The sequence below is a fragment of the Bufo bufo genome, chromosome 6, assembly GCF_905171765.1.
Source record: "Bufo bufo chromosome 6, aBufBuf1.1, whole genome shotgun sequence".
NCBI lineage: Eukaryota > Metazoa > Chordata > Amphibia > Anura > Bufonidae > Bufo > Bufo bufo.
This window is the reverse complement of record NC_053394.1, coordinates 390,778,721-390,806,122: the sequence shown is the minus strand read 5'-3', so window position 1 is coordinate 390,806,122 and position 27,402 is coordinate 390,778,721. Positions and strand designations below refer to the sequence as shown.

The 27,402-nt window shown below is 44.8% G+C and overlaps 1 pseudogene; it reads right to left on the bottom strand.

Annotated features, from left to right (window-relative positions):
• The window catches only part of LOC121003523, a 791,128-nt pseudogene that overhangs the window by 125,616 nt on the left and 638,110 nt on the right, over positions 1-27,402 (bottom strand).

Here is a 27,402-nt window from a genome sequence, read left to right as displayed (position 1 = left end):
TATTTTCATGACTATGAAAATTGTAGATTCACACTGAAGGCATCAAAACTATGAATTAACACATGTGGAATTATATACATAACAAACAAGTGTGAAACAACTGAAAATATGTCATATTCTAGGTTCTTCAAAGTAGCCACCTTTTTCTTTGATTACTGCTTTGCACACTCTTGGCATTCTCTTGATGAGCTTCAAGAGGTAGTCCCCTGAAATGGTTTTCACTTCACAGGTGTGCCCTGTCAGGTTTAATAAGTGGGATTTCTTGCCTTATAAATGGGGTTGGGACCATCAGTGGCGAGGAGAAGTCAGGTGGATACACAGCTGATAGTACTACTGAATAGACTGTTAGAATTTGTATTATGGCAAGAAAAAAGCAGCTAAGTAAAGAAAAACGAGTGGCCATCATTACTTTAAGAAATGAAGGTCAGTCAGTCAGCCGAAAAATTGGGAAAACTTTAAAAGTAAGGGCTATTTGACCATGAAGGAGAGTGATGGGGTGCTGCGCTAGATGACCTGGCCTCCACAGTCACCGGACCTGAACCCAATCGAGATGGTTTGGGGTGAGCTGTACCGCAGAGTGAAGGCAAAAGGGCCAACAAGTGCTAAGCATCTGTGGAAACTCCTTCAAGACTGTTGGAAAACCATTTTAGGGGACTACCTCTTGAAGCTCATCAAGAGAATGCCAAGAGTGTGCAAAGCACTAATCAAAGCAAAAGGTGGCTACTTTGAAGAACCTAGAATATGACATATTTTCAGTTGTTTCACACTTGTTTGTTATGTATATAATTCCACGTGTGTTAATTCATAGTTTTGATGCCTTCATAGTCATGAAAATAAAGAAAACTCTTTTAATGAGAAGGTGTGTCCAAACTTCTGGTCTGTACTGTACCTTAACGATCCTTTCTTCCAAGCTGCAGCTAATGATGACTACTGCAGCTCAAAAAAGTGATGAAATTGTGGTGCTATGTACACGAGTTCTTCCTACTACTCCTCTTATCACGTGAAAATATTACATTGACTAAGATCATGTAGAGTTCGATTTGCAACCCAAAAAAAACACCAGACGATATTTCTTTGCTGGAGCGGCGGTTAGCCGAGCAGTGGTTCATTTGTGCCTATGTAAACAATGTCCTAAGACTACGCCACGTTAAAATTTAGGACATGGCAGATTAGAATCATGTTCACTTCAATGCATTCATAATATTCTTTAACACTCTCTTGCCGGTGCATCTGTACTCTACCAAAAGAACACGCGGTCTTCTTACAAATACACATGTGGCATAGCACATTTAAATGTTTAGTGCTTTTTGTTTAGAATTTTGACCTATTGACATGGAAATTGATCCGCCTGCTGCAGCTTGAATGTTTTCTTTTTGTTGGTGTATCACCGTTCAGCACTTGGCCCAATAAAAGATTAATCTTTTCCCAATAAGCTGTTGCTTTTTTTGTTTTTCATTGAGTGAAATTGGTAATTTTAGTTATTAATACTAATGCATCTTGTGCTATTTGTTCATGTGTAAATAATTATTTTATGTTAATCTCAATGAGCACAACAAAACACAAGTAATATAAACAAAAACGACGTTCGTGTTGCAGCCTGTCATGATTAGGCTTTGTAATCTTTGTTCTATTGCACCCATCCTTGTATTGCTTTCAAAATATTATTTATTCAACTCATATGCTTTCCCTTGTCCTGTTATAAAGAAAGTTTTGATTTTTAACCGTTTGGTTGATTTTCTTTGCTACTCTGTTCATGAAGTTTAAAAAATTTACTTAGCAATCCAACAAATTTTTTATTAGAAATGTCACTAATCTGTACTTCTGTCTTATAACATATTGTATTGAAACCCATTTTTGTACACCAACACATTTAAATTTTATTAGTTTTCAGAGGGATATTTTTTTTCAAAGTAATGTTTACTAAAAATTAAGGTATCACCCAAATAAAAAGAATTATGACACAAAAACACATTTTTTAATAACTAAAATTTTGTATTTTTTTTTTCTTTTTGTTTAGTACATTTTTTTGGTTAAACTAAAAAAAATAACCGCATTGTACAGTACAGTGTTTTTTTAAAAACTTTTAAACACTATTGAGATTATATCATATGATTTGAAGGTCGATTGACGAATTAACTAGCAATCTTATTCTTTCATAGCTTTCACAATATCTTTCCGGTTCATATGAATTTTCTAAACTTGTTTATCTGGTAATTCTATGATTTACGCTGCAATGCAACTTTATTATTGTCAATAATTGTAAGTTTCACCATTGAAGCGTTGCACGTTGAAAGTATTATTATTATAGTATCATGCTTTTCTCGGCTTCAATCACAAATTTTTTTCAGTTTGCTTATTTTGCTTACTTTATTATTTTAAGACAAGTGTGGTGTGAGGTTGGCCTGTTGTACATTTCCCTAGCAAGGTGTGGACCGCATATCGGCTTCCCTTTTTCAAACGGTCTAGGGCAGTTAACACTGTTCTGCACTGTTTGATTAACCAACTTAATTTTTTATTATTTATTTTATTTTTGTATATTTTGTTTTAATACGGATTTAGGTTCGAACACAGTGTCGTCTGTTGTCCTGGGAGGGATGGCTGACTTCCGTGTTGACCTCTCTACATGGTTGGATGTAACTGGCGTTATACTCATCCGTGTGGAAATACGGTTTTGTGATTGAAGGCGTATTTAATTGTAAATTATTATTATATATGCCTAGAAATATATACCGTATTTTTCGCCCCATAAGACGCACTTTTCCCTCCCCAAAAATGGGAGGAAAATGCCCCTGCATCTTATGGGGCGAATGCTGGCAGTTTTACATCGCTGGATGCGATGTACGGAGCGGGGGCCGGGGGAGGGACTGGGAGGAGGAGCTGGGGGCCGGCAATAGCGGTGGAGCGGTGCGGTCACTGTACTATAGCCCCGCCCCACCGCTCCGGTATTCTAATATAAAATGTATTATTGAAATAAAAGTTATTAAACATGCCCCCCTCACTCCTAATAGTACCGTATATCCTAATTGCTTCTGTATAATGCCGGCAGGCGGGCCGGGCGGGCGGCAGCGTAACTCCCTGATGTCACGTGCCTGCACCGCCTCCTTTATGAATGAAGCAGGCGGCGCAGGCAAGTGACGTCAGTGATTGACGGCATTATACAGAAGCAATTAGGATATACGGTACTATTAGGAGTGAGGGGGGCATGTTTAATAACTTTTAATTCAATAATACATTTTATATTTGTATACTGGGGTGGCGGCGGCGGGGAGGGGGGCACACAGAATCTGTGGATGGCACAGTTAAGGGGTGGGGGTCTGTGGATGGCACTGTTATGGGGTGGGGGGTCTGTGGATGCCACATATATAACACTGCCATCCACAGATCCCCCCCCTGTAACAGTGCCATCCACAGATCCCCCCCTGTAACAGTGCCAGCCACAGATCCCCCCCTGTAACAGTGTCTGTCATCCACAGATCCCCCCATAAGTGTCTGTCATCCACAGATCCCCCCATAAGTGTCCGTCATCCACAGATCCCCCCATAAGTGTCCGTCATCCACAGATCCCCCATAAGTGTCCGTCATCCACAGATCCCCCCATAAGTTTCCGTCATCCACAGATCCCCCCATAAGTGTCCGTCATCCACAGATCCCCCCATAACAGTGTCCGTCATCCACAGATCCCCCCATAACAGTGTCCGTCATCCACAGATCCCCCCATAACAGTGTCCGTCATCCACAGGTCCCCCCATAACAGTGTCCGTCATCCACAGGTCCCCCCATAACAGTGTCCGTCATCCACAGATCCCCCCATAACAGTGTCCGTCATCCACAGATCCCCCCATAAGTGTCCGTGCTCCACAGATCCCCCCCATAACAGTGTCCGTCATCCACAGATCCCCCCATAACAGTGTCCGTCATCCACAGGTCCCCCCATAACAGTGTCCGTCATCCACAGATCCCCCCATAACAGTGTCCGTCATCCACAAATCCCCCCCATAACAGTGTCCATCATCCACAGACCACCATTAGTTCCAAACCCACCAAAAGCACACCTTTTGGTTAAAAATTTTTTTTTTCTTATTTTCCTCCCCAAAAACCTAGGTGCGTCTTATGGGCCGGTGCGTCTTATAGGGCGAAAAATACGGTATACTCGCGAATAATTATTGACAATAATGTAATGGACATTTGGAAAAGCTTGCCATATTCATGTGTTGTTGTCAATGTTAAAAAATAGTAAGTTGACAACATCATGTTCAACTGGACGGGATAACAAATAGAGATTACATGGAATCGGATTCAGTATTTTACATTTTTTGGATATGAAAACAATAGAATTGCACTTTTATTACTTGATGTCATTGTAATATTTCATGTCAGATCAATGCTTGAAAATAACTGGCGAAGATATGAGTTACATTCCTGACCTAAAATTTTCAGTTTATTGTTGGATTCTGGAATAGGAATCTTATTTGTATTATTTTTTGTAATATGATATGTTCATCTGTTTTTTTATAATATATCAGCAAAGAATGGTATATGTTTTGAAACTCAATTAATAGAAAGTTTTGTTATTAGCTTTTTCCTTTTTTTAATACGGTTATTAGTAATGTGTTCAATATATTTTTTCATATCTGTGATACCTTATGTAACCACAATAGGGTTGAGTGTGTTAATAAACTAATAGCATGGCTATATAGTTTACCAATATACAGGGTGGGCCATTTATATGGATACACCTTAATAAAATGGGAATGGTTGGTGATATTAACTTCCTGTTTGTGGCACATTAGCATATGTGAGGGGGGAAACTTTTCAAGATGGGTGGTGACCATGGCGGCCATTTTGAAGTCGGCCATTTTGAATCCAACTTTTGTTTTTTCAATAGGAAGAGGGTCATGTGACACATCAAACTTATTGGGAATTTCACAAGAAAAACTATGGTGTGCTTGGTTTTAACGTAACTTTATTCTTTCATGAGTTATTTACAAGTTTCTGACCACTTATAAAATGTGTTCAATGTGCTGCTCATTGTGTTGGATTGTTAATGCAACCCTCTTCTCCCACTCTTCACACACTGATAGCCGCACAGCAGGAAAAATGCTAGCACAGGCTTCCAGTATCCGTAGTTTCAGGTGCTGCACATCTCGTATCTTCACAGCATAGACAATTGCCTTCAGATGACCCCAAAGATAAAAGTCTAAGGGGGTCAGATCGCGAGACCTTGGGGGCCATTCAACTGTCCCACAACGACCAATCCACTTTCCAGGAAACTGTTCATCTAGGAATGCTTGGACCTGACACCCATAATGTGGTGGTGCACCATCTTGCTGGAAAAACTTAGGGAACGTGCCAGCTTCAGTGCATAAAGAGGGAAACACATAATCATGTAGCAATTTCGCATATCCAGTGGCCTTGAGGTTTCCATTGATGAAGAATGGCCCCACTATCTTTGTACCCCATATACCACACCATACCATCAATTTTTTTGTTCCAACAGTCTTGGAGGGATCTATCCAATGTGGGTTAGTGTCAGACCAATAGCGGTGGTTTTGTTTGTTAACTTCACCATTCACATAAAAGTTTGCCTCATCACTGAACAAAATCTTCTGCGTAAACTGAGAGTCCTGTTCCAATTTTTGTTTTGCTCATTCTGCAAATTCAGTGCGCCGATCTGGGTCATCCTCGTTGAGATGCTGCAGTAGCTGGAGTTTGTAAGGGTGCCATTTGTGAGTAGCTAATATCCGCCGAAGGGATGTTCGACTAATGCCACTCTCCAGTGACATGCAGCGAGTGCTACGCTGTGGGCTCTTGCTGAATGAAGCTAGGACAGCCACTGATGTTTCTTTATTAGAGACAGATTTCATGCGTCCACATTTTGGCAAATCCAACACTGAACCAGTTTCACGAAACTTAGCAAGCAGTTTGCTAACTGTAGCATGGGAGATGGGTGGTCTCGTAGGGTGTCTTGCATTGAAATCTGCTGCAATGACCTGGTTAATGCGTTCACCAGACATCAACACAATTTCTATCCGCTCCTCACGTGTTAACCTCGGCGACATGTCAATGGCTGTAAACAAAGAGAAACTTGTAAATAACTCATGAAAGAATAAAGTTACGTTAAAAACAAGCACACCATTGTTTTTCGTGTGAAATTCCCAATAAGTTTGATGTGTCACATGACCCTCTTCCTATTGAAAAAACAAAAGTTGGTTTCAAAATGGCCGACTTCAAAATGGCCACCATTCCCATTTTATTAAGGTGTATCCATATAAATGGCCCACCCTGTATATATTTTTTTGCTATAAAATAAAAACACGACACAAATGTAAATAGCAATCAATACTTTATAAATTGGGTACCAATCAAAACATTGTAAACTGTAATCAGTACCAACGTACCCAGTAATTAAGGGTTTCAAGCCAATTTTTTTTTTGGGTGTAAAATAGAGAGAATTTATTTAACATCAAATAACTGTATTTTTATTCAGTGCCTCAAATTTATTCACAGGCCAATCGCTATGAATAGGGCACTGAACATGGCACACCCCCGACTCATAGAAAAATGTAATAAAATATTTAAATAACAGTAAGAACAATCTATAAATATAGATATATAAATATTGAAAACAATAACACTTTAACATGTAACAACAGACAAAATAAGCCTTTATGGTAGGGCTTTAAGCTTGTCTTGTAGTTTCAGAAGAGTATCAACGGCCTTATTGTTTCTCTCTTCCAATAGGCACAGGTGATGTGCAAACTGGAGCTTGCGTAACTTACGAGCATGCGGCTCCTGAAGCTCCGGAACATCATGCATGTGTTCTCGCTGCATAGTTAAAATTTGTTTCTTCAGTTCTTTCAAAACTGTAAATATAAAAAAAGAATGTAAATTGCTAAAAATAATATATTTTTTTAACATGTACTTCGCGCTGTTTTGTCATTAACAATAATATTAGTATCGTTTACAATCGGAAAAGCATTTCTTGTGAGGTTTGTTCATCGTTCAATGCTTTTGGAAATAATTTCATCCCCCATTGTGGTTTGAATGCAGTTTGGTGTACATTCAATACATTTATAGGGCCGGAAATGCTTTCTATGAATTGTTAAAAATTTGACAGTAGTTATTGTGTTCCCATGTATTGTGGTCTTTTACATACCTTCGTAAATAATAGTAGACAATAGTTTGTTATTCATGAACGAAAATTTGAAATTTATTCATCTTGTTAAACATTATCCACATCTTCATCTTTTTTTATTTTTTCAAAAACCACATAGTGGTATGTAAATATTTGTTTCTAATATAACAATTCTCTGTAATTAAGTAACATCATCCTAGGATAATGTCAACCTTCTACGGTGGTAGCAGCCAATTATAATATTGGAGACAATTATCCGTATTGGAAAAAAGACTAAATTGGTACACTGTCATGATGAGACATACACTCACCTAAAGAATTATTAGGAACACCATACTAATACGGTGTTGGACCCCCTTTTGCCTTCAGAACTGCCTTAATTCTACGTGGCATTGATTCAACAAGGTGCTGATAGCATTCTTTAGAAATGTTTGCCCATATTGATAGGATAGCATCTTGCAGTTGATGGAGATTTGAGGGATGCACATCCAGGGCACGAAGCTCCCGTTCCACCACATCCCAAAGATGCTCTATTGGGTTGAGATCTGGTGACTGTGGGGGCCATTTTAGTACAGTGAACTCATTGTCATGTTCAAGAAACCAATTTGAAATGATTCGAGCTTTGTGACATGGTGCATTATCCTGCTGGAAGTAGCCATCAGAGGATGGATACATGTTCTCATTCTGTTTACGCCAAATTCGGACTCTACTATTTGAATGTCTCAACAGAAATCGAGACTCATCAGACCAGGCAACATTTTTCCAGTCTTCAACAGTCCAATTTTGGTGAGCTTGTGCAAATTGTAGCCTCTTTTTCCTATTTGTAGTGGAGATGAGTGGTACCCGGTGGGGTCTTTTGCTGTTGTAGCCCATCCGCCTCAAGGTTGTGCGTGTTGTGGCTTCACAAATGCTTTGCTGCATACCTCGGTTGTAACGAGTGGTTATTTCAGTCAACGTTGCTCTTCTAGCAGCTTGAATCAGTCGGCCCATGCTCCTCTGACCTCTAGCATCCACAAGGCATTTTCGCCGACAGGACTGCCACATACTGGATGTTTTTCCCTTTTCACACCATTCTTTGTAAACCCTAGAAATGGTTTGAAAAGGGAAAACCGGCCCGTCTGGCACCAACAACCATGCCACGCTCAAAATTGCTTAAATCACCTTTCTTTCCCATTCTGACATTCAGTTTGGAGTTCAGGAGATTGTCTTGACCAGGACCACCCCCCTAAATGCATTGAAGCAACTGCTATGTGATTGGTTGACTAGATAATTGCATTAATGAGAAATAGAACAGGTGTTCCTAATAATTCTTTAGGTGAGTGTATATGGGTGTCTATTTTATAAACACGGTTTTGACAGTGGTATTTTTTATATAAAATCTTAGTGTACTGTAGAGATCAGCTCAAACAGTGACTTCAGGTGTCATTTAAACAATAGTCTTTTATTTTGTTCAACACAGACTTAACAAATGCTCGCTTACTTCAGCGGGTAAACACAAAGAAACACAGTCCATATGAAATGGTACAACTCACAGTCCTCTGTATTTCCAGAGTTCCACCACCCGCTGGAGAGGGCAGAAAAGAGTAGGCAACGGCAGGCTTATCCACAGCAACACACCACACAGCTTTACTCCCAGTCTGTTACACTTCCAGACTAGGAACCACACCCCCAGCTCTCCTGGGATTCCTGGCTTAAATAGGCCAGTCAACACCTGGCCTGGATACGTGGGAGTAATCATCCCACCCTGCTCTTTGACTACTCCAATGAAACCCGGCCCGGATCAGCTGCAGCTAGCAGCTAAACTACTTCTAGCAACTGTCAGTAACCTAGGGTTACTGACAAAATATTACCGGTTCATTTCACTGAGGCCAGGCACCTCGGTGACACGTATCTATCATCTATTAAGGAATCTTGTGCCTTCTCACATATCCCCCCCCCCCCCCCCCCCCTCTGTCCAAAGCCGGGGGCTTGGACATCTTTAGCCCCCAGACTGTATACCCTTGACAGGGCGTCCGCATTGCCTTGCATCTTGCCTGGCCTGTGTTCTACTGAGAAGGAGAAATCTTGAAGTGCAAGGAACCAGCGGGTAACTCAGGCATTATTCCCCCTCTTCTCTCGCATCCACCTTAGGGGAGCATGATCTGACACTAAGCTAAACCTCCTTCCTAGTAAATAGTACCTAAGAGAGTCTAGTGACCATTTTATGACCAGACACTCCTTCTCAACGATGGCATAATTCCTTTCTGCTGGGGACAGTTTTCTACTCCGGTATATCACTGGGTGCTCTTCTCCATTCACTACCTGAGACATGACTGCACCCAGACCCACATCGGAGGCATCGGTCTGGACCACAAACTCACAGGAGAAATCCGGGGCTATCAACACGGGTTGCTTACACAGGGCCTGTTTAGGCTCTTGAAAGGCCCTTTCCGCTTCTGGGGACCACCTCACCATAGCAGACTTTGTGCCCTTTGTCAGGTCAGTCAGGGGAACCGCTATTTCTGCGAACCTGGGGACAAACCGCCTATAGTAGCCCACAATACCCAGAAATGCCTTGATCTGCTTCTTAGTTAGTGGACGGGGCCAATTCTGAATGGCTTCTACCTTGTTAAGCTGGGGTTTAATCTTCCCTCTCCCCACTACGTAGCCCAGGTATCTGGTTTCCTCCATGCCTAGGGCACATTTGGCTGGGTTTATAGTAAACCCCTCCTTCCTTAGAGCATCAAGGACGGCCTGAACTTTTCTGAGATGGCTTTCCCAATCGCGACTAAAAATGACAATGTCATCTAAGTACGCCGTGGCATACTCTTTATGGGGCCGTAGTACTTGGTCCATAGCCCTTTGGAAGGTGGCAGGGGCGCCCTGCAAGCCAAACGCCATTCTTACATACTGAAAATACCCCTCAGGTGTAGAGAACGCAGTCTTCTCCTTAGCCTCTTGCAACAGTGGGATCTGCCAGTATCCTTTAGTGAGAGCTAAGGTGCTAATATACCTTGCGGGGCCTAGCAGTTCGACCAGCTCATCTACCCTGGGCATAGGGTAAGTATCAACCATGGACACTTCATTAAGCTTGCAGTAGTCATTGCAGAATCTCCACTCCCCGTTTGGTTTTGGCACTAACACTATGGGGCTGGACCAGCCACTTTTAGACCTTTCAATCACCCCTAGCTCCATCATCCTCTAACCTCTTTGGAAATCATGTCTCGGCGGGCTTCAGGGATCCTATAGGGTTTAAAGTTCACCCTCACTTGGGGATCACATTGGTACAGCCAGGGGTTTCTGTGAAGAGATCCGTATTCCTCTGCAGCTGTTCCCCAAACTGTTGTTTTTGGGAGAGGGATAGGGTCTCTGAAACTTTAACAGCTTCGATGGTGGACCCCTGTTGAGCCACCAGGCAAGAAGCTTCAGGTGGGTCTCTCTCCTTCCAGAGTTTGATCAGATTGACATGGTATATCTGGTAGGGCTTTCTCTTCCCTGGCTGGTGTACCCTATAGTTGACCTCTCCCACTTTTTCCACTATCTCGTAGGGACCCTGCCATTTGGCTAGGAATTTGCTTTCAACAGTAGGGACTAACACTAACACCCGATCTCCTTAGACAAGCGGACCTATTATATACCCGGGCCTGTGCCTCCTGAGCCTGAAGCATATGTTCCTTTACAATGGGCATCACCCTCACCATCCTCTCTTGCATCTGTGCTACATGCTCTACTACACTTTTGTAGGGAGTGGCCTCACTTTCCCACGTTTCCTTTGCCACATGCAAGAGACCTCTGGGGTGTCTGCCATATAGTAATTTAAAGGGTGAAAAACCAGTGGAGGACTGCGGCACTTCTCTAATAGAGAACAGCAGGTATGGTAACAGACAATCCCAGTCCCGCCAATCCTTCTATACCACCTTCCTCAGCATGACCTTTAGGGTCTTATTAAAATGCTCCACAAGGCCATCCGTCTGAGAATGGTATACGGAGGTTCGCAGCTGAGTGACTCTTAAAACTTTGCACAGTTCCCTCATCACTTTTGAAATAAACAGGGTCCCCTGATCTGTAAGAATCTCTTTGGGAATACCCGTTCGGGAGAAGACATGGAACAACTCCCGGGCAATATTTTTGGATGTGGGGTTCCGTAGGGGAACAGCCTCGGGGTACCGGGTAGCGTAATCAGCGATTACGAGGATGTACTGATGCCCCCTAGCGGACTTCACCAATGGGCCTACCAGGTCCATTGCTATCCTTTCAAAGGGGACCTCAAAGATTGGTAAGGGGAACGAGAGGGCAATGGAAGTGTGCCACCGGGAAAGTGACCTGACAAACTGGACACGATTGACAGAATTCCCTAATTTCTCGGTAACACCCCGGCCAATAAAATCATTGCAAGACCCTCTCAAGTGTTTTGTCTGCACCCAGGTGACCACCTAACATATGGGAATGGGCCATGTCCATAACCATACGTCGATATGGTCCCGGGACTAGTAGCTGCTCTACCACTTTGTCCTGTATCTTGGTCACCCGGTATAATAGGTCCTGATTCAGGGCAAAGTGTGGAAACCGTTGGTCGACCCCGGGCTCTTGCGGGACCCCATTAAGGACCTCCACATTCTCTAGTGCCCCTTTTAAGGTTGAATCTCGAAGTTGGGCCATACCAAACTTTCCCCGGGATACCTCCAAGTCGGGGACATTTTCCTCTGTGGTATCTTCTTCCTCATTGTCTCCTAGCAGGACAGTCAGAGGAAACTCCTGGGTCGCCTCTGGTCTCCCACCCACAGGGTTGCATGGGCCTGCGGGGTGATTCGGCATAGCAATCTTTGCCCACAGGTCCCAGAACAGGGGGCAGTCACGACCAATAATAACCTTATGCAGTAAGCATTTCACTACTTCCACATGGTGGGTCAGGGCAGCCCAGCCCGTCTCCAGAGTAACCTGGGCCACCGGGTAAACTCTGGTGTCCACATGAATACACGTGACCCCCAGATTTTTCCCAGGGACCAACACATGAGGAAGAGATGCCGAGATCAGGGTGACCAAGCTCCCTGAGTCCAACAGTCCTGAGACCAGAGTTCCATTGACGGTTAGTGTACACATCTGGGGTCCCTCCCCCCCTGTGGGTACGGCGCTGCAAGCTGGCTGCGCAAAGTGGGAACTGCGCCGGCCCACAGAACAGTCCATGGGCTCCGTGGTGAGGGGACACTGGGCTACCATATGACCTGGGGCCCGACATCTCCAGCAAATGATTTACCAGGAGATTCCTCTGGGTATGGGTTTGAGCATCCCCCTGGCCTTTACACGACCCTCTCGAGTAAACTTGGCCCCTAGTCTCTGACTATCTGAGTCCTTCCGGGCCCCCCAATATGTTGATTTCAGGTTCCCTGGACCGCCCAGGGACTTCTCCATGGCATGGAATCTCTCCACTAGTCCCACCAAGTCATCTGCTGTCTGGGGGTCACCCTGTGTAACCCAGCACTGAATGGGCTGAGGAAGTGAGTGCATGTACCTGTCACCGCCAGCTCTCTGAGAAGGTCTGGCAGACGTTCTTCTGTACCTCTTGCATGATGTTCTTTGTTTTGGTTTCACTTTGTCATCTCCTTTCCTTCTCCCAGCTGTCACCTATTTACACTAATTGCCTCCCTTTATATTCCCTCCCATACTGCCTCACTTTGCGGTTTATACTTCTTCCTGGATGAGTTGTTCACTGCTGGATGCTGCTTCTCCTGATTCCTCAGATAAGTCTGTTTCCTTTATTTGTGTTTCCTTGCTGGCTTGATTGTAGGTGACCCTGACTCCATCCGTAATAAGTTCAGGGAGCCTGTGGTCGTGTCCCCTCACTATTATAGGGTTTTCAGGTGTCACATAGTATAAGGTACGGGGGCATGCAATCGTCTACCATAAAGACCTTTGCATGGGCATAGCAGTCAGGGTGAGCTCTTAGGGTTTTATAGGGGTCACCTTTATGCTCCTTAGTTTGGGATCAAGCCAGTCGGATGTTTATCCATAACTTCCAGCTATCTGCCACATCATCCGTGACAGTACCGGTCCATGACTACACGCTCCACCATTTCAGCAGGGTAGCAAACCTCTGGCTGCAATCACTTTTGAACCAGATGTAGCAAGTCAAATAGCTGGGACCGCGGGGGTTTGTCCAGGCTATAGGTCCAGTACTGTACCCTTTGGGCTCGCACCGCCAAAGTAACACCCAGCTGTGCCAGGATCTCGGATTTTAATTTGGGGTACTGTTTAGCGTCTTGCAGGGCAAGATCATAATAGGCCTTTTGGGGCTCCCCAGTTAAATACAGGGCCAGGACTTCAGCCCACTGTTGCGGTGGTAGCTTTTCCCGGTCAGCCACCCGTTCGAACACCGTGAGGAAGGCCTCGACGTCATCCTCCAGGGTCATCTTTTGTAAAGCTTCACTCACCATCCTCCTGACACAATGACCATCATTCAGAGTGGGAGGAGTTGAACTCTCCTGGGTGCGAACGGCGTCGGTCAGAACGGCCATCTGCTGGATGAGCAGCTTGTTGGCATGCCACGCCTCGCTTGCTGGAGGCCTACGCCTCACTGAGGGCATAGGTACATCTAAAATAGAGAAATGAAAATAAGTTTTGAAATTATGAGATCTACAACTGTTTACAACAAATGCTTCACATTACTTTTGAATCTTTCAACAACACTCTGTTATCATTATACCTGGAAATTTTTGGTCCCGTATTTATCTGATCCTCGCCGCATGCCTCCTCTTTAGATCAGACCACTTTTTCAGGTTGGCCAACCTTTTAGGACTGCCATCATGCAATTTGCCTAACCACTCGCCTCTTCATCTCGTGGGAGCGGATGTTGTCATACCCCCACTGAAGCATATGCTGTTGTATAAAAAATAAACAAAACAAAAAAAAATTCTGATGTTATAACATTAACCTTGAATACAATATTACACTGCAACATGCAAAGTAATCCAAGAGAGCAAATATATAATCCCATCTTATAACGGTAACATTAAATCTAATATTTCTACTTCTAAGATTCATATTTATTAAATAAATTTATTGCAATAACGTTCAAACAATGGTATCTATAGCAAAGTAAAGGCAGCAGAACTGCGGCAATCGGCGGGAGGTTCACCAGGAATAAAACAAAATGATAACCGGAACTTTCAATTAAACTGTCTCTCGCCGTGTGCTGCCGTGCTGCTGGCGGCAAACCTGCCACCACCTAAATTGTGGTCAATGGGGACAAAGCGTCATTCAGGGGGTTAGGTGACCTAGCGGCAGTACGGAGCTGACAGGCTGTTCACCTTCCTGGAATGGTCAGACGTACTCCCCATGCACTACTTTACATGTCGGCTACTTTGAAGTTTCAACAAAATCTGGGATTGTATCAAACATCGATGTTTATAGATTATTAAGTATTGGCAACGGGCCATCTGAGGAGTGGTGGTGTAAAACTGGTTCGCCTCCCCGTGGTGCACCCTGGGTAACGCTAAATGAACCAGCAAATGCTGGCTGAAGCTATAATGTGTATCATAAATTTATGCATGATGGGAGTTATTGTTTTAGAACAGTTGGATGGCTGCTGTTTGGGAATGTCTACTATAGCCTATGCATGTGTGTGTGTCTGTCTCTGTGTGTCTGTGTGTTGTGTTTGAGCTAGGTTGGGCGGGGAGGGGGGTGTGGGTTTGACGTGGGTTCCTGTGGTATTTAGCGGTGGGTATATAGTGTGGGTCTATTGGGTAAGGAGGATAATCACATGTACAATTTGGATGATATATACAGTCAGATCCATAAATATTGGGACATGGACACAATTCTAACATTTTTGGCTCTATACACCACCACAATGGATTTGAAATAAAACGAACAGGATGTGCTTTAACTGCAGACTGTCAGCTTTAATTTGAGGGCATTTACATCCAAATCAGGTGAACGGTGTAGGAATTACAACAGTTTGCATATGTGCCTCCCACTTGTTAAGGGACCAAAAGTAATGGGACAATTGGCTTCTCAGCTGTTCCGTGGCTAGGTGTGTGTTATTCCCTCATTATCCCAATTACAATGAGCAGATAAAAGGTCCAGAGTTCATTTCAAGTGTGCTATTTGCATTTGGAATCTATTGCTGTCAACTTTTAAGATGATATCCAAAGAGCTGTCACTATTGTAGTGTCCCACTAGGTAAAGGTGGGCACTACACAAGGGTCAATTGGGCCACGTTGTTCTCCACCTCCTGTGGAACATGGTTATTGTATTTTATATGTCAATTTAATGTATAATTGTCATTTTATCAATGTTATCTCATGAGTACCCGGCCTATTAGGGGTGTAATTCCTCCTCCTAGACTGTAGAGGGAGCTAGGGAACCCCCTTGTATAAATAGCCAGGTCCAGACCAGGGAGAGGGAGTGAAAAGAGGAGTGGATTTTAAGAAGCCAAGTGTGGCACCCTAGCCAGAGGGTAGCTGGGATCCAGCCTCTGATATGCAGCTAGACAGCCCAGGCTTCTAACTTGCTACCAGGAGAAGAGCCTGCCTCCTGAGAAACCTGAAGTTCCTATAAGAGTACAGAGCAGAGCTATTGTTCCAGCCAAACAGAGAGCTGAAGGGCAGAAGGATATATATGCAAAGCAAGGAGATATATACCTGAGGAAGTTTCCCTAACCAAGGATAAAGCCAGCAATAGGGCATACGGGCCTTGGGATAAAGACAGACAGGATTCTGAGGAAAAGTGCAGCCTGATCTGTAAGTGTTTAACCCTCTGAGTATCTTGCAAGCACATTGTGCCTGCCATTGAATGTAAAGCCTGCCTGTTACCTTCTTGTACATGTGGAACTGAACAAAAAAACTGTAAATAGTTAACTGTTTCAGTAAACAAAAGTTTTGGTTCACTGCAACTTGTGTTCCTCACTTATTACCACAATAAATCGGTGTGCCACCGTTACCAGCACTGGTGTCACGAACTTAAAGGGATCTTGCCACCAGCACATTAAACCTGCAACACCCAGGGAACCTCATCTACCATCGGCCTGGTCCCTATACATTGAGAGTGCCACAGAGGACTTCTGTGCCAGCCTCTCCATCACTGCTGTACGCCTGCCCAGGGTCTCCTATGAACTGTGAGTAGCAAGAGCAACCCTCGTTTTGCCTATTAACCGTGACCTGCCACTCACTCACCCTGCAGGGCTGCGTACTGCACTATCAGTGAAGCAAGCCATCATTAGGCTGAAAAAGACAAAACAAACCCATCAGAGAGATAGCAAAAACATTAGGCATGGCCAAAACATCTGTTTGGAACATTCTTAAAAAAGGAAAGCACCGGTGAGCTCAGCAACACCAAAAGACCCGGAAGATTAAAATAGACAAATCGCCAGGACCGGATGGCATACACCCCCGTATCCTAAGGGAATTAAGTAATGTCATAGCCAGACCCTTATTTCTGATATTTGCGGACTCTATACTGACAGGGAATGTTCCACAGGATTGGCGCATGGCAAATGTGGTGCCAATATTCAAAAAGGGTCCAAAAACAGAGCCTGGAAACTATAGGCCGGTAAGTTTAACATCTGTTGTGGGTAAACTGTTTGAAGGTTTTCTGAGAGCTGCTATCTTAGAGCATCTCAACGGAAATAAGCAAATAACGCCATATCAGCATGGCTTTGTGAGGGATCGGTCATGCCAAACTAATTTAATCCGTTTCTATGAGGAGGTAAGTTCTAGACTTGACAGCGGCGAATCAATGGATGTCGTATATCTGGACTTCTCCAAAGCATTTGACACTGTACCACATAAAAGGTTAGTATATAAAATGAGAATGCTCGGACTGGGAGAAAATGTCTGTATTTGGGTAAGTAACTGGCTCAATGATAGAAAACAGAGGGTGGTTATTAATGGTACACACTCAGATTGGGTCACTGTCCCTAGTGGGGTACCTCAGGGGTCAGTATTGGGCCCTATTCTCTTCAATATATTTATTAATGATCTCGTAGAAGGCTTGCATAGTAAAGTATAAATTTTCGCAGATGACACTAAACTGTGTAAAGAAATTTACACGGAAGAGGACAGTATACTACTACAGAGCGATCTGGATAGACTGGAGGCCAGGGCCGGACTGGGGATAAAAAACAGCCCTGGAAAAAGTTGCACACCAGCCCCACAGCATTGCGTCATTATTTACTTGTTTATAATAGGAGAAAGCATTCATTTTAAAACACGTGTGTAAACACGAATATGAACTTTGCCCCACGATAGCTCTTTTGTAGAACCCCCATAAAAACTTACAGTTACTTGACTTGGCCCTTGGGGATCTCGGACGCCACTTCAACACTTTGGCCGGGGGCTCAGCAGAGCTGATGTTGTGCTTTATCCTAATGAGAAAGATTTCATAATAAGGATTTGGAGAAAGGGCAGAGGGATAGCAGAGCAGGGAGAGGCTGGTGCTGCTACTAGGAGGCTCATACCATGGGGGAGTAATAAAGCCCACCATAATGCCCTCCCAGTAGTAATAATTCTCCTTATAATATACAAAACATACCCCTTTGTAATGCCCCCAGTTGAGCTAATGTTCCCATAATGTGCCAATATAAAATACCCCTTCTCAGTGCCCCCGTAGATGACCCCCATAGTGCTCCCCCCCCTTCCCCATAGTACCCACCATAATGTGTCCCAGTATAAAATGCCCCTATACAGAGCCCCCATATAAAATATCTTCTTTTTAGCCTCAGTAGATGCCCCTATAGTGCCCCCCAATAATCTGCAGTAAGCTGTGCCCCCATAGATGCCCCCAATCATGTGCCAGTAATAAGAGCCCCCCCACCATCATGTGCCAGTAGCCAGAGCCCCCCCATATCATGTGTCAGTAGCCAGAGCCCCCCATATCATGTGCCAGTAGCCAGAGTGCCCCCAATCATGTGCCAGAAATAAGAGCCCCCCCACCATCATGTGCCAGTAGCCAGAGCCCCCCATATCATGTGCCAGTAGCCAGAGTGCCCCCATATCATGTGCCAGTAGCCAGAGTGCCCCCATATCATGTGCCAGTAGCCCCCCCATATCATGTGCCAGTAGCCAGAGTGCCCCCATATCATGTGCCAGTAGCCCCCCCATATCATGTGCCAGTAGCCCCCCTTATGTACCAATAGCCCCCTTATGGTCCAGTAGCCCCCCTTATGGGCCAGTAGCCCCCTTTATGGGCCAGTAGCCCCCCTTATGGGCCAATAGCCCCCTTATGTGCCAGTAGTCCCCCTTATGTGCCAGTAGCCCCCTTATGGGCCAGTAGTCCCCCTTATGGGCCAGTAGTCCCCCTTATCATGTGCCAGCCCAGTAGCCCCCCTTATCATGTGCCAGCCCAGCCCAGTAGTCCCCCCATTATCATGTGCCAGCCCAGTAGCCCCCCTTATCATGTGCCAGACCAGCCCAGTAGTCCCCCCATTATCATGTGCCTGCCCAGTATTGTACCTATATATAAAAAATAAAAAAAAGAATACACTTATACTTACCCCCAGCGATGTGATGCGATTCAGGCCGCCTCTTCCGTCTGTGTCCCTCGCTATACGGCTCAGGCGACGCGATGACATCATCGCGCCGCCTGCACCGGCCTCTGATAGGCTGCCAGCACTAGGCCGGCAGCCTATCAGAGGAACAGGAGGGGACACACCTCTCCCTCCTCTGCCGCAGCACAGGCATCTGTATTGCCGTCCTGAGGACGGCAATACAGATGACTATGGAGATGAGCGCTTCCACAATGGAGGCGCTCATCTCCTGCTCTGCCCTGCCGCCGGCCGCGGCCGCACCCACTTGTCACCAGGGCCGCGGCCTTGCGGCACTCAGGCTTGCCGGCCTACCGGGAAATTTCTCGGTATCCCGGCAGGCCAGTCCGGCCCTGCTGGAGGCTTGGGCAGATAAGTGGCAGATGAGGTTTAACACTGACAAATGTAAAGTTATGCACATTGGAAGGAATAATGCAAGTCACCCGTACATACTAAATGATAAAACACTCGGTAACACTGACATGGAAAAGGATCTAGGAATTTTAATAAACAGCAAACTAAGCTGCAAAAACCAGTGTCAGGCAGCTGCTGCCAAGGCCAATAAGATAATGGGTTGCATCAAAAGGGGCATAGATGCCCGTGATGAGAACATATTCCTACTACTTTACAAATCATGAGTCAGACCACACATGGAGTACTGTGTACAGTTCTGGGCTCCAGTGAACAAGGCAGACATAGCAGAGCTGGAGAGGGTCCAGAGGAGGGCAACTAAAGTAATAACTGGAATGGGGCAACTACAGTACCCTGAAAGATTATCAAAATTAGGGTTATTCACGTTAGAAAAAAGACGACTGAGGGGAGATCTAATTACTATGTATAAATATATCAGGGGTCAGTACAGAGATCTATCCCATCATCTATTTATCCCCAGGACTGTGACTGTGACGAGGGGACATCCTCTGCGTCTGGAGGAAAGAAGGTTTGTACACAAACATAGAAAAGGATTCTTTACGGTAAGAGCAGTGAGACTATGGAGCTCTCTGCCTGAGGAGGTGGTGATGGTGAGTACAATAAAGGAATTCAAGAGGGGCCTGGATGTATTTCTGGAGTGTAGTAATGTTACAGGCTATAGCTACTAGAGAGGGGTCGTTGATCCAGGGAGATATTCTAGGTAGGTGTATGTGTGTCAAAGTCAACAATCAAGAGAAGACTTCACCAGAGTGAATACAGAGGGTTGACCACAAGATGTAAACCATTGGTGAGCCTCAAAAACAGGAAGACCAGATTAGAGTTTGCCAAACAACATCTAAAAATGCCTTCGCAGTTCTGGAACAACATCCTATGGACAGATGAGACCAAGATCAACTTGTACCAGAGTGATGGGAAGAGAAGAGTATGGAGAAGGAAAGGAACTGCTCATGATCCTAAGCATACCACCTCATCAGTGAAGCATGGTGGTGGTAGTGTCATGGCGTAGGCATGTATGGCTGCCAATGGAACTGGTTCTCTTGTAGTTATTGATGATGTGACTGCTGACAAAAGCAGAAGGATGAATTCTGAAGTGTTTTGGGAAATATTATCTGCTCATATTCGGCCAAATACTTCAGAACTCATTGGACGACGCTTCACAGTGCAGATGGACAATCACCGAAAACATACTGCAAAAGCAACCAAAGAGTTTTTTAAGGGAAAGAAGTGGAATGTTATGCAATGGCCAAGTCAATCACCTGACCTGAATCCGATTGAGCTTGCATTTCACTTGCTGAAGACAAACTGAAGGGAAAATGCCCCAAGAACAAGCAGGAACTGAAGACAGTTGCAGTAGAGGCCTGGCAGAGCATCACCAGGGATGAAACCCAGCGTCTGGTGATGTCTATGCGTTCCAGACTTCAGGCTGTAATTGACTGCAAAGGATTTGCAACCAAGTATTAAAAAGTAAAAGTTTGATTTATGATTATTATTCTGTCCCATTGCTTTTGGTCCCTTAACAAGTGGGAGGCACATATGCAAACTGTTGTAATTCCTACACCGTTCACCTGATTTGAATGTAAATGCCCTCAAATTAAAGCTGACAGTCTGCAGTTAAAGCACATCTTGTTCGTTTCATTTCAAATCCATTGTGCTGGTGTATAGAGCCACAAATGTTAGAATTGTGTCAATGTCCCAATATTTATGGACCTGACTGTATGTCTACTCTCTATACATAAGGCCCTTAATGTAGGCCGCTTTTATGTATGGATACTATCTAAAGATACATCGTATTGTAGTGACATAATGGTATGCTGTAACAACAACCGTTAATCAATATTTAATATATACATTAGTAGTATTCCAGTGTAACTGATTGACCTAGGAATTAAAGGTACAAGTTAACCATGCTGGGTAAAAGTACATGTGTTTGTTAAGAGGATAACAGTGTTTTTTTTTAAAACACTTTGTTTTGATGGAATAATTTAATCGTGCAAATTGAAATTATAATTCCTGCGAATAATTATTTTGGGAATATTCGCACGTGCGAAAATGTATTCCAACAAAACCAAAGTTTAAAATACATTTCATTTGTAAATATTTACACACAGGAATGTAGTAGGCGTAATGTTAGAACAATAACTTACTTTGATCAAGATTTCCTCCTCGGCCGCGCTGAAGTTTCCAACCATCTTTTTTGTTTCTGCTGGCTTCCTTCCAATCCACAAGGTCTAGAAACTTGTTCGATCCACCTTGCAGCAGAAGCCACACCCTTATGTGCGCACGCGCATACTAACATGTTGTCGCTTATTTACGAATAACGAATAGATTATATACGCACGCGAATATATCTTGAATAATAATTAGCAATTTATGATATTGAATGCAAAATGACGAATGTTGCGAATTCTCGAATATATGACGAATATGGTGCGAATTATTCGTCAAATATCACGAATTTGAATATGGGTCTTTCCGCTCATCACTAACCACAAATACGGAAGTAGGTTCAGACATTTGGCGACTTAAAACAAGGATCCTGCATGGGAGACTTTCTACTAAAGATGATTAAGGTCATACAGAGTTAGGCCTCATGCACACGACCGTTGTGTGCATCCGTGGCCGTTGTGCCGTTTTCCATTTTTTTTCGCGGACCCATTGACTTTCAATGGGTCCGTGGAAAAATCGGAAAATCCACCGTTTTGCAGCCGCATCCGTAATCCGTGTTTCCTGTCCGTCAAAAAAATAGGACCTGTCCTATTTTTTTGATGGACAACAGTTCACGGACCCATTCAAGTCAATGGGTCCGTGAAAGAACACGGATGCACACAAGAATGGCATCCGCGTCCGTGATACGTGGCCGTAGGTTACTTTCATACAGACGGATCTGAAGATCAGTCTGCATAAAAACTTTTTCAGAGATGAGTTTTCACTTCATGAAAACTCATATCCGACAGTATATTCTAACACAGAGGCGTTCCCATAGTGATGGGGACGCTTCTAGTTAGAATATACTTTGAACTGTGTACATGACTGCCCCCTGCTGCCTGGCAGCACCCAATCTCTTACAGGGGGCTGTGATCCGCACAATTAACCCCTCAGGTGCTGCACCTGAGGGGTTAATTGTGCATATCATAGCCCCCTATAAGAGATCAGGGGCTGCCAGGCAGCAGGGGGCAGACCCCCCCTCCCTCCCCAGTTTGAATATCATAGGTGGCCAGTGTGCGCTCCCCCGCCCCCCCCTAATGTAATATCATTGGTGACCAGTGTGCGGCATCCCCCGGCCCCCCCCTCTCTCTATTGTAATATCATTGGTGGCCAGTGTGCGGCCCCCCTGCCCCCCCCCCTATTGTAATATCATTGGTGGCCAGTGTGCGGCCTCCCCCGGCCACCCCCCTCCCTCTATTGTAATATCTTTGGTGGCCAGTGTGCGGCCTCCCCCGGCCACCCCCACTCCCTCTATTGTAATATCATTGGTGGCCAGTGTGCGTCCCCCCCGGCCCCCCCTCTATTGTATTAATATCATTGGTGGCCAGTGTGCGGCCTCCCCTCCCCCCTTCCCCCCCGATCATTGGTGGCAGCGGAGAGTTCCGATCGGAGTCCCAGTTTAATCGCTCTGGGGCTCCGATCGGTAACCATGGCAACCAGGATGCTACTGCAGGCCTGGTTGCCATGGTTACTTAGCAATATTACAATATTAGAAGCATCAGAGACAGCGCAGCAGGTAAGTATGATGCTTCTAATATTGTAATATTGCTAAGTAACCATGGAAACCAGGCCTGCAGTAGCGTCCTGGTTGCCATGGTTACCGATCGGAGCCCCAGAGCGATTAAACTGGGACTCCGATCGGAACTCTCCGCTGCCACCAATGATCGGGCAGGGGAGGGGGGGGGAGAGGGGAGGCCGCACACTGGCCACCAATGAAATTACAATAGAGGGGGGGAGGGGGGCCGACGGAGGCCGCACACTGGCCACCAATGATATTACAATAGAGGGGGGGCGGGGGGGGCCGCACACTGGCCACCAATGATATTACAATAGAGGGAGGGAGGGGGGGCCGGAGGGGGGCCGCACACTGGCCACCAATGATATTACGATAGAGGGGGGGCGGGGGGGGGTCCGCACACTGGCCACCAATGATATTCAAACTGGGGAGGGAGGGGGGTCTGCCCCCTGCTGCCTGGCAGCCCCTGATCTCTTACAGGGGGCTATGATACGCACAATTTACCCCTTCAGGTGCGGCACCTGAAGGGTTAATTGTGCTGATCACAGTCCCCTGTAAAAGATCGGGTGCTGCCAGGCAGCAGGGGGCAGTCATGTACACAGTTCGTAGTATATTCTAACTAGAAGCGTCCCAATCACTATGGGAACGCATCTGTGTTAGAATATACTGTCAGATATGAGTTTCAGATGTAACTCAAATCCGATGGTATATTCTAACATAGAGGCGTTCCCATGGTGATGGGGACGCTTCAAGTTAAAATATTCCATCGGATTGGAGAAAACTCCGATCCTATGGTATATTAACTCCTGACTTTACATTGAAAGTCAATGGGGGACGGATCCGTTTGAAATTGCACCATATTGTGTCAACGTCAAACGGATCCGTCCCCATTGACTTGCATTGTAATTCAGGACAGGTCCGTTTGGCTCCGCACGGCCAGGCGGACACCAAAACGACTTTTTTTTATGTCCGTGGATCCTCCAAAAATCAAGGAAGACCCACGGACGAAAAAACGGTCACGGATCACGGACCTACGGAACCCCGTTTTGCGAACCGTGAAAAAATACGGTCGTGTGCATAAGGCCTTAAACAGAGACGAGATGGCAGCAGTATTGCTAAGGTGGTCATTATATCACTCTCGCCTATAAAGGGATCATTTTCAAAAACAGAACATGCCTTGATGTGATACCAAATGTCCTTCTAAGATCCCAGAAGTAGTTTGGGCAGAAACGGGTGTGTACTGAAGGAGCCAACTGTATCTGAATGGTGGACAACAAAATTGTGGGAGCTGCTCATGCTTATCAGTGGATCAAACAATCCTCTCTGTTAGGCCTCTTGCACATGACCGTATGGTATTTTCAGTATTTTGCGGTCCACAACAAATACGGATGACGTCCGTGTGCATTCCAGTTTTTGCGGAATGGAACAGCTGGCCCCTGATAGAACAGTACTATCCTTGTCCATTATGCGGACAATAATAGGACATGTTCTATCTTTGAATGGAACGGAAATACGGAAACAGAAGGCATACGGAGTACCTTCCATTTTTTGGGCAAATTCATTGAAATGAATGGTTCCGTATACAGTCTGTATACAGAACGCAAAAAACGGAATGTAAATGGAAAAAAAACCTTTTGTGTGCAGGAGGCCTTAGGCTACTTTCACACTTGCGTTTTGTGCGGATTCGTCATGGATCTGCAAAAACGCTTCCGTTCAGATAATACAACCGTCTGCATCCGTTCTGAAGGGATCTGGTTGTATTATCTTTAACATAGCCATGACGGATCTGTCATGAACTCCATTGAAAGTCAATGGGGGACGGATCCATTTTCTATTGTGTCAGAGAAAACAGATCCGTCCCCATCGACTTACATTGTGTGCCAGGATGGATCCGTTTGGCTCAGTTTCATCAGACAGACAGATCCTTTTCCATTCAGAATGCATTAGGAAAAAACTGATCAGTTTTGGACCGCTTGTGAGAGCCCTGAATGGATCTCACAAATTGAAAGACAAAACATGAGTGTGAAAGTAGCCTTAGTAGTCTGTCTTGGATGTCAAGATCCCTCATGTAACCACTGCTCCTGTTGTGGATATGAGACTGAAAGATCTGAAGCCATTACAAGATGGCGCTGGCATCCGGGATCACTCCCCTTTTATCTATAGTTTACATTCCTTAGCTATGCTAAAGGCGCAGAAGTGAAAATTTATTTTTGCATAATAACCAATGGAACAATATTACGAGCCTCAGGGGGGATGGCCCCTCTCATGTGCATATATACTGATTAACTTCCTCTAATAAATGAGAATTTTGCTTTGATCTTTGAGAGGTGTCAGTGTAGTTTTTCTCCGTCGTGCACGTACTAACAACTTGCAGTTTGGAGCAGACAGTTGATAAGATAGCACAGCTTGTGTGCATTCAAAATAGTTGGCGCCCAGCGTGGGACAAGGGTGAAATTGTTCTGACTGAGCAGCCGCATGAAATATCCACTGGTGGGTCGGACGCAGACAAGGGAGGAGACTGCACAGCTCAGCAAAAGATAAGAAAACTAGTTATCCTACCTGATATCCCTTCTGTGCCTCCGCTCTGGGCAGTGGGTGGGACGGCTCTCCATATGGACACCAGTCCACATAAGCCGTTGTCCTAAGAACGTGGTCAAAGTGTATTATCTACTGTCTGTGGTTCAACAGGGACTTCAAAGGAAATATACATATGTTTATAGTTACATGTGTTCCAACTTTAGACAGTTGATGATTAAAAATATATACTCGTCCTACCAGCAGTAGACTATTGTCACGTTGGTAGACGTGTTCCTATTGGTGTCACGTATCTGTCACACCAATAGATGTCTTGCAGTTAATATGAAAAAGAGAATTATATTAGTGGATGGAGTATAGGTTGTTGTAACGGATATCCTCGGAAAATGAGGAAGGGCTCATATGACGTATATGCCAGAGGTATAAAACACGGTCTGTCATGTCATTGAGTATAACTGAAGTCCCTCTTCAGAAGGAGAGAACAGGTTATCGGTAGCTGTCTTCTAGCTTCAGGGAGTTAGGAAAGTGTTCAGATTGAATGTACATGCAAAGATAACTTAGAGAGATTGACAGTGCGGGCGGCATTAGAAGCCTTCCGGCTGGGAGCAGTGTCCAGGATTCAGTATAATGAAGACTTAAGAAGAAGAGAAGAAAATGGAGGCAGAGAACTGAGCATCTGGCAGTTACACCGACCACCTGATTGTCTCAGGGAGAAGGAGAGAAATTCATTAAGATCACAGGAATTTATGAGGAGAAAGTGCTGACATAAGAAAGGAATGCTTCAAGATAACAACGTACTGAAGAATGCAGAAGCATGGTATAGAACAGCCAGAGACATGAAGAAATTAGGCTGGACAGAAATGTATGATGAAAAGACAAATGATTACCTTTACATTCCGCCAACATAGCCCCTAAAATGGCACTGGAGAACTCATACTTCAGCAGGCACGACCCCCACCATATTATCAGCCCCCTCAGTCTCTGGAGGGGTGGATCTGTGGAGTATGTCATTGACAAAAAACCACAGGGAGGAATGTCTGTTACAGCTGTGGAGCGGCAAAACCACGCCCCAGGCCCACCTCCTTGTACCCGGTTATCATACAGGATGGCACACCTTATGTACCAGCTTCCGCTCTGGCATCCATCTTAACTAATCCCACTGACTCTCCGGCAGCCATCTTAACTAATCCCATTTTCTCCCCGGCAGCCATCTTAACTGAGGTAACTTCACTCCCTGCCCAGAGGCCATCTTAGTTACTGGTATTTTTCCTGATACGGCTACAAGCACGAAACAATACACATAGATCTAAGTAGCACCACACAGAGTCCTCAACTCAGTAAGTGAAGGATACACATTTACCAATAATTTGTCATTATGAAATGCCTTAACTTGTATGTTTTTTCCTTTGTTAGGATTAAGTCAGCACTTTGAGGCAACTTCATCTCGATTCATAACAGGTTGTTGTGGTGGGTGCAGATGTTCAGGACTCCAGGTAAAGGGAAATATGTTGAAAATATTATAGGGCGAAAAATACGGTAACCTAAGACGCACCGGCCCATAAGACGCACCTAGGTTTTTGAAGAGGAAAATAAGAAAAAAAATATTTTTAACCAACAAGTTTAACAAGTTTAAGGCGCTCCACATTTGTTCCACCTGCTTTCGAGCCCATCCTCAATCCTCCTGCTCCCAGCGCGCTGCAAAAAGCTGACTAGCCGACATCAATGTCCCCCTTCTTGTCTCCCTCCTAAAAACCCACCATAACCCGGGCTTCGTCAAATTCCTGCAGTCCGGGTTTTCCGTAGGCTTCCATACCGATCTCGTCACCTTGCCCCAGGGTTCATAGGAAGCACCTAACCTCGTGTCAGCCATGGAGGACCCGGCCTCGGTGGATTCTCTTCTGCAGGCCGAACTGCAGAAAAGATTCATCATAGGCCCCTTTTCCCAACCTCCTTTACAGGTCTAGAGAGGAAGCCCCATCGGTCTGGTCAGCAAAAGAAACGCCAATAAAAAGCGTTTGATTTACGATTTGTCAGCACCTCATGCATCCAGTGTTCCAAGTCTCAACTCTTTGATCCCGTCCG